Genomic DNA, 9,612 nt, shown 5'->3' on the forward strand with positions numbered 1-9,612 from the left:
GGTAAGCACAGTGACTCACGATCAAAATCGAAAGGGAAGAAGAGTAAGCTAAAGCACTGTTTTTGTGGCAAATCAGGACATTTGAAGAAGGACTGTTGGAAGAGATAGCAAGCATCCAAAGAAGACTCCTCGATAGTGAAGCAGGAAGCAAACACGATGGATACAGGTTCGGCATCTGGTTCAGGTATGAGTGATGAAGTGTTATCAGTTGATTTGTCAAATCATGATCAACATTGGTTGTTAGATTCTGGTGCATCAAACCACATGTGTATTCATAAAGAATGGTTTAAGACGTATAGATCAATTAATGATGGATTCGTGTACATGGGTAATGATGTCACATGTAATATTGTGGGAATAGGGAGTATATAGCTACAAATGTTTGATGGGACAACCAAAATTTTAACTGATGTAAGACATGTACCAGATTTAAGGAAAAATCTAATTTCACTAGGATGACTTGACACAAATGGATATAAAACTGTAATTCAAGGTGGAGTAATGAAAATTTACAGAGGTATTTTACTTGTAATGAAAGATAAGAAGGTAGGAAATATATTTCAGAAGGAAGAACAAGGTCAGATCATGTGCCTACAGTGTCTGAACATGACAGTAGTTCCATTCGCTTATGGCATCAAAGGTTGGGACATATGAGCGAAAGAGGGTTAGAAATTTTGGCTGATCGCAAGTTACTTCCTAATATAAAGTCTGCAAAGTTAGATTTCTGTAAACATTGCCTATTTGGAAAACAAAGTAAACAAAAGTTTAAAACAGGCAAAGATACTAGTAAGGGAATACTTGATTATATTCATTCAGATGTTTGGGGTCCAAACCCTACAACTTCATATGGTGGCTCGTCATATTTTGTATCGTTTATTGATTATTTCTCTAGGAAAGTGTGGGTCTACATGTTAAAGAAGAAGTCTGATGTGTTTACAATTTTCAAGCAGTTTAGAGCATTGGTAGAAAACATCACTGGTAGAACTATAAAATGTTTAAGAACTGACAATGGTGGTGAGTTTACTTCCAAGGAGTTTGATAGCTATTGCAAGGATGTAAGGATCGAGAGACATAAGACCACTATTTATACTCCTCAGCAAAATGGAGTTGTTGAACACATGAATAGGACTCTTTTAAAGGGAGCAAGGAGTATGCTGAGTAACGCCAGTTTGAAGAAGGAATTGTGGATAGAAGCGGTGGCTACAGCTTTATATGTGATAAATCAATCACCATCCATGGTGATAGGTTGCAAGATTCCTCAAGAGGTATGGAAAGGTCACACTTGTGATTATTCTAAACTCGGAGTGTTTGGTTGTGATGCATATGCTCTAGTGCCTAAACATCAGCGAACTAAATTAGATCCAAAGTCAAAAAGGTATATCTTTGTTGGATATGGTGATGGAACAAAGGGATATAGATTGTGGGATCCTACTACCCACAAGATCACCATCAACAGAGATGTAAATTTTAATGAATCCTCTCTTGTACAGTTAGATGTAGATAATAGATTTAAACAGGATGATAGATCTAATTTTCAGCACATTCAGTTTGAAAGCACTTCTAATGATAGTCATGATGACCATAGTTCATATACTGGTCATGAACAGGTTTTAGAATCAGATCATGAACAGGGTTCATATGTAGATCATGAATAGGTCGCAGATGCTGATCATGAAGAAGTTCCTACAGATGGTAGTCAGCCAATTGCGGAAGCACAAGAAACATCCTTAAGGAGGTCTACGAGAGTTAAACATCCTCCTAGAAGGTATGATGATTATGTTACTTTAGTTGCTTTAATCGCTAACGATGATGAACCTTTGTGTTATCAAGAAGTTGTAGAAGGTTCAAAAAGTGAAAAGTGCAAAGAAGCTATGAAGGACGAGATGATGGCATTACACAAGAATGGCACATGGGATCTGGTTGAACTTCTGAAAGACATGAAAATTGTGGGATGTAAATGGGTTTTCAAGGTGAAAATGGGTGTGAATGATACTGAGGACAGGTACAAAGCGAGGCTGGTTGCAAAAGGTTTTTCTTAGAAAGCAGGCATTGACTTTCATGATATTTTTTCACCAATTGTTAAAATAGTTTCAATTAGAATTGTGTTAGCATTAGTCGCTTTGCTTGATTTAGAATTGCAGCAACTAGATGTTAAGACTGCATTTTTACTTGGAGACTTAGATGATGAAATTTATATGGAACAACCGGAAGGGTTTGTTCAACATTGCAATAAGAAATTTGTCTGCAGGCTCAAGAAATCATTGTATGTCCTGAATCAGTCGCCTCGGTAATGGTACAAGAAGTTTGATTCTTTCATGTTTAGTCATAAATAAATAAGAAGTGAATATGATCATTGTGTTTATTTTAAGCAATTAAATGATGGCATGTTCATTATCTTAGTGTTATATGTTGATGATATGCTTTTAGCAAGAAAAAGCATAGTGGAGATCAACAAGTTAAAGGCTCAAATGGCAAGGACGTTTGATATGAAAGATCTGGGAGCAACAAGACAGATTTTGGGCATGGAGATTTTCAGAGACAGGAGCAATGGTAAACTGTGGCTATAACAATAGAAGTATATTGAGAAAATACTCTTGAGGTTTGGTATGAACAATGTGAAGCCTGTGTCAGTACCTTTAGCTTCCCATTTGAATCTTTCTTCCAGTTTATGTCCTAATACAGATGAAGAAAAGGAATATATGTCTCAAATTCCATATGCCAATGTAGTAGGATGTTTGATGTATGCGATGGCTTGTACTTGACCAGATATTTCACATGCAGTTGGGGTTGTCAGCAGGTATATGGCAAATCCAGGTAAAGAACACTGGTCAGCAGTGAAATGGGTGCTTCGGTATTTGAGAGGCACAAGTGATTATTGTATCACTTATAATAAAAGTAGTGAATTTGTTTGTGGATATGTTGATTCCGGTTTTGCAGGTGATTTGGATAAGTGAAGGTCAAATTCAGGGTATGCCTTTACTCTTGCAGGTGGAGCTATTAGCTGGATGTCAAAGCAATAGAATATTGTTGCTTTATCCACTACTAAATAAGAATACATAGCTGCTTCACATGCTTGCAAAGAAGCGGTTTGGTTGAAAGGATTGATTGGTGAGTTTCAAAGGTTACAGGACAACATCAAGTTATTTTGTGATATTCAAAGTGCAATTCACTTGTCTAAGAATCCAGCCTATCATAGTAAATCAAAGCATATACCAATCAAGTACCATTTTGTAAGACAAGTTATCACTGAAAGGGGTGTTTCTCTTGAAAAGGTGCATACGAAGGAAAAATGTGCAGACATGTTCACGAAACTAGTTTTGTTAGAGAAGCTGCATTGGTGTCTGGCTTCTCTTGGCTTGTAGAAAAGATAAAAATAATAAATGAACAAGGCGTAAGGCTAATTGTTGTCAAGGTGGAGATTGTTGAGATTTTCTGTTTTATTAATTTTGGGAAAAATCTCATGTATGTGACAACAATAGGATTAGTTGCTATATTAGCTCCATTATTTTTTGAGGAGGAGTTAAGGCATCCTATATTTGTTTTGAGGGAATTTATGATTCACTTTTATGCTCCATCTATATAGAAATGTAATCCGTAAATGATTGTAAGAGTGTGTAGAGAAAATAGAGAAGATAGGGGAGAGCTGAGAGCATGTGTGAATTATTAGATTTGTTGTAATCTCCTTTTGAATAATAAGTTTGCCGATGCCTTTGTTCTGGTGGACATAGCCCAGATTGGTTGGGTGAACCATCTTAAATCTTTGTGTTATGGTTTTGTGTGGCTTTTTTGTTTGTGCTGTGTATGTTTATTTTATTTCAGCTGCGCTTTGTTTAGTATAACAATATACCCGCTTCCCATCTATAAAAACCTCATATATATTTCAATAAAATTAATACCAAAACAGATTATCTCAAGATGTACACATGACTAATCTAAAGCATATCCATGTATGTATGGAATATTCCAATAGAAAACATGCATACAAACCTTAAATTACTCAATCAGACCTTAACTGCAAACATAATAAACTTTATACATATTTTACTATCAAAATCACATACCACTGCAAACACATCTAGATTATATCATCATAATAACCACAAATATTTCATTGTTAGTTATTTCAAATATAAATAGATCAAGCCATTATATCCATTAGTCTTCAATACACTTAGATCCAACAGATTTAAGATTTCTCCTTTCTCCCTTATGCACACTTGTTTTAAATTAGATCACACATGAATAATTCATTACAATGCACACTCAAATCCTCAGTCTCAATCTCCTTGTATAAATTTTCCCTCTACTAATACCTCAAGAAAATCCCTTTTTAATTTTTTTCATATTTATTTAATAGGACAAAATAGACATTATCAGCATAATACTATGGAAAATTACCATGGGAATGGCTCCTAGTTTACTGTTTTCCATGGTTCAGATTATGTACACAACTTTTGTTTACATAACCTACATATGTATGCGACTATTATTCACAAGGGTCACTTATACTTCTCAAACATCCCATTTTTCATGCATCCTATGATTGAGATATCAATTTTATTCCATGTCCTCTGTAACATATGTACCATCAATCATGTCATCTATAATAGTTCTATAATCATCATATTATAACCAAGCTGACATCAAGGACATATTTGACAAGCCGATTTCTGTCAAGGACAACACATTACCCATAATGCCAACACTGGCCCGATGGACATGTTTATTCCTAACCCTCTAGACAAGTATAAATAAAGTGAAGTTGGAACTCATTGGGAGACACACACTTCAAAAGATATTAGGTTGGATGGTTAGGGTCCTTAAAATTCTCTCTTTCTCATCTTCCAAAATTCTATTTTCCTAAAGAGTGGATTTTTTCAAATTGATGACCATATACATGGCCACAGAGAAGAAATATAAAATATATTTGAGGGCTAATATCTTATTTCACTACAACAGAAGAGGTCTTTCTTGAGGTTCATGCGTGTGACAGACCTTTAAGGTCCATCACCAATATCACATATGGTGGCGGTCCTTAAAAAAATGTTTTTGTAAGTGTATATAGTGATGGTCCTTTAAGGATTTTTTCCAAATCCATTTTCAATGATACTTTTGGTTAAGGTCATTAAAGGCCCATCACCAAGTGTCTCTTTGGTTGCACTTCTAGTGGTGATCATTTATTCACCCTCACCAATGCTCTTTTTAGTTACTTTCGGTGATGGTAAGAAAAATTTCGTCATCATTGATCATTCCAATGAGTTTTTTATGATGTTATGTGCTTGTTACTATATTTTTTGTCAAAAGATAGAGATTTAAGACCATTGTTGTGGAATATTTTTCATTATGTGTCTAAGGCCATAGTTGTTAGAGTTACTCAATTTGTTAAGAAGTAATTAGTGTGTATCGTTTCCCTCAAGTAATGAGAATATAGTTTTACTATGAGTCAACACATGACTCATCTCTATTAGGTTTATTATCTAGAAAATTCCATTTAGCTAAAGTTCCACTAGTGTCTATAGGAACTATATTATTGAATACATAATCAAGATCTGTCAATTCTATTAATGAGAGAGACTTAGCACTCCTCAATAGTTTTGGAACACCTTAACATGCTTTGGCACACACTAACATTCCTTGACACCTCTCATATATTGTAACATATTTGTACGTATAACATCTTGGAATGACTAGGAAACCCAAGCAGATGTTGGAATGTCCTAACACAACATGGCACTCTCCTAGCATGTGTTGGCATTCCTTGTAGTGCCTATCATGGCATGGAACACATTGTCATGCTTGACATACATTAACACTTGGCACACATTGGCACTTCGCATGTATTGAAACATATTATTAGTGTGCCTGCATGCCCCTTTTGAAAAATATAAAGTCTCGATTTATTAGCCATCTTATGTGTTAATTTCCTTGCATTTTAGATTGGTTCTTCCTTTTGTTTCCCTGACACTCCTTGACACACATTGGCACACCCTTGCACTTTGCACATCCTAACATGCCTTGGCACCTGGCATGTCTTGGCATGTCCTGGCACTATTTGTCACATGTTAGCACACCTTGGAAATCCGTAGCACAGTCTGGAACTTCTTAACATACCCTGATATTCGCTAGCATGCCTTACCATTGTTTAGTATACCTTGCCACTCCCTCCTTGTCATTACATCTAGCACTCATTAACATTCATTGACACTCCTAGACACACACTCATATTCATTCACTTCCATGCATTTTTACCTATTTCTCCCTTGGATTGTCCTAGTGCATTGGCACTCTCTAGCACACCTTAGCACTCTTCGACATGCACTGCCACTTCATAGCATGCATAACACTCCTTGACACACATTGGCACTTGGCATGTTTTGGCGCTTGGCAAGTCTTATCCACTGACATGCATTGAGATGCCTTGGTATGATTTAACATGGTTTAATATTAAATTTATTTCAGATCAATTATTGGAAAATAGATGAGAAGCAACAAAGGAATATTTGGCACTTATAATGCATTAAGACATGGAAATTGGTACCTATTCGCACCTAGTGTTGGTGCACCTAGTGCGATCCTCTTGGAAAAGGTAAATTGATGACTTATTAACCCTCTTATATGTTCATTTCCATGTTGTTTAACTTATTTCTCCCTTTTGTTTCCTTGACAGTCCTTAGCACACATTGTCACACCCTTGAACATCTTGGCATGCATTAGCACTTTATACATCTTAGCATGTTTCAAATGCATTCACACTATATGGCACATGTTAGTAAGCCCTAGAATTCCCTAGCATGCTTTGACACTCATTTCCTCACATCTAGCTAGCCCTACATTTTTTCACAACTTGGGAACCCAATCAAGTCCTTGGCTACTGAAAATTCATGTGAAATTGGCTAGCTTCAGCTACAACAAATTGACCAATTGCACCTACTATAAGTATATTGTGCCTTATTCACCAAAGAACTCCCTATAATTCATATTGGGTTACACATGTCCAAGATAAACTATTGAATTTCACAATAAGAAATGTTAAAAATAACATCTAGAAATTCAAATTTAATTTGTCCTTGAATTAAATTGTAATTCTATTCTCAAAGAAACTTGTAATAGTTAACTAAGTTAAGTTCACTTATTTGGCTTGGGAAATTCAAGTTGAAAGTCTATCTATAGACATGTAGATTGATCCCTAAATTTTAGGGGTCTAGGTTGAGTTCATTTGAGTTTTAATTAATTAACTCAATCTAGTTGAGCTATAGTTAGTTAAACGAGTTCTAAGTGTTGGAGGAACTAGTAGGAGTCTAATAGTGGGGAAGTGCACGAGTGCATCCTTAGTACCACACTAGTTAACTGAATATTCACTCATAAATAACTCATGCATGTTAGTTCAGAGGAATACCCTGTTGAGATTAGACCTCAGGGCATTGTACTATCAGTTGTATAATTTTGCAAGTTGTATAAATGGTGCATGAAATCAGCTAAGGGCATATGGATGGATTATGCAGTCATGGGTGGAGAATTGCAACATTGAATAGAGGCTAATTCTCTCAAGAATTGTTCAAGGAAGCAGGGGCTTGACATGTAGTAGAATTGTCTAAGTGTTGGCTCAAGCTGGCTTGTGAGGAAGAGAGTTAGATTTTATTGTGAAAGAATTGTTTGGGTTGAACAAGCATTGTATTTTCTTCTTAGATATTTTGTTTAATGCAATATAGATAGTCATTGTTTTTAGCAATTTCTTTTCCCAGAGAAATATTGTGTTATGTGTGCTTGATATTATTGTTTTTCTCCTTATTATTTTCATAGATCAATTTTGGTCTCCGCTGATGAGTAGAGTAGATTCTTGTCCTATGTTTTAGCACATCATATAAGTTGTTGAATCTACAGTAAAAATATACATGATATCGGAGCTGAAGACATTATAGAAGAGGAGAATTCGAGTTTAGTGTGCAGGTGAAATCGAATTTTCAACTTCATACTACAGAGTTAGCAATACGTCATTGTACAACTGATGAGTAGAGTAAATTTTTGTCTTATGTTTTAGAATATCACAAAAGTTGTTGAATCTATAGTAAAATTTAGGGATCACAATAGATGACTCTAAGTAGACTTCCAACTCAAATTTATTACGCCAACTATGTCAACTTAATGTATTTCATTGTTACAAGTCACTATGAGAATATAATTACAATTTAATTCCTAATTTAATTCAAGGAAAAATTAAATTATAATTTCTTGATGTTATTTTTAACATTTCTTGTTTTAAATATCAACACTCCCTCTCAACAAGAAAGGAATTCAAATATATCATGATTCGGTACCTTTGGAATATTTTTCATGCAACACTTATCTCTAGTGTTGGTGCTGAAGAAACTTCTGAAACTGAAAAGGATACAAATTGAATCAATATGATGCATCTAGCAACAAAATCTCTGACTCATACTAGCTACTACACGGTCTACTGAAAAATTTGTGTTGTTTCTAACTCTGCATTGTGCCATCTCCATTGTTGCCAACTCTTCTCTGCACTCCCTAGTATCCAACTGCTACTAGTCTCTACCTCTGCCAATCTGACATCTGACTACATCAACTGCCATTGATCCCTCCTCCTACTATGTATTGTGGGCTCTCATAGCAAGGTAATGATTCATGATAAAAGAACATATCAATGGACCCTTCCCAATTTCTAAACTCTTGGAACTATTCCTTCATATCACCTCACCTCTCACATGGAGGTATGGCTGCATGTGATCCCTCTACCCACTTGGTGTGAAATTCCCCCTATAGGATGTCTCTTGTTGAGTGGATGTCTCCATTCAGTCTCCTCTCTACCTCTCTAATTATGGTTGCTCCATGACTTTCTGAGGCTACATGTTGAGAGGTAATTCATTATCCCTCTCAGCCACAAAGTCTCTAATCTTTTCCATACTCCTCAAATATTTGCATGCATCTTGTACCTCAAGTGCATACACATTCTTGACTCAAACACCAATTTATTTCACCTATCCTATGGATATGTGTCTAAGGTAAACCTTTCCCTTATTAGGAATCACATCGTAGCCATGGTCTTCTAATACCACGATGGAAACAAGATTATTCTTTAGTCTTGGAACATACATCACATTTGTGATTCTAAGAGGGGATATTGAATCCCTATGAAAGGTAATTGTACCGATGTTGGTTGCGCTATACCTCCCATCATCTCCAAACTCTATGTTCTGCTTGAGGTCTTTCTCCTCAATCTCACTTAAGAGTTCTCTATTCCCCGTCATATGGAATGAGGCACCGCTCTTGAGATACCACATGATTACCATTACAGTGCTAGCCATGCATGCAATGAGAGTGAAATCAAGTTCAAATTGTGAAAATAGAGCTTCACCTATTGCTGCAACTGCAAGCTCCTTCTTGCTTTCTTTTATGGGAAATTTGTGGAAATGTTCCCATACTCGTGATAGTGAAAACACTTGATTTTCGACAAGTCACTATTCCTTCAATCCTCCTCACCTTCATACATATTTCCCTTGACTTTATTTTCTTTGTTGGCTAATGAAAAGTCCTCTTCCAATTGTTTGGAGGAGGTCCCATCTCTGGTGTTTCACCAAAAATATTCTTGTACCA

Source organism: Pinus tabuliformis, chromosome 6 (assembly GCF_031772625.1).
Source record: "Pinus tabuliformis cultivar Carrire ecotype Pingquan chromosome 6, CPIR1, whole genome shotgun sequence".
Taxonomy (NCBI): Eukaryota; Viridiplantae; Streptophyta; class Pinopsida; order Pinales; family Pinaceae; genus Pinus; species Pinus tabuliformis.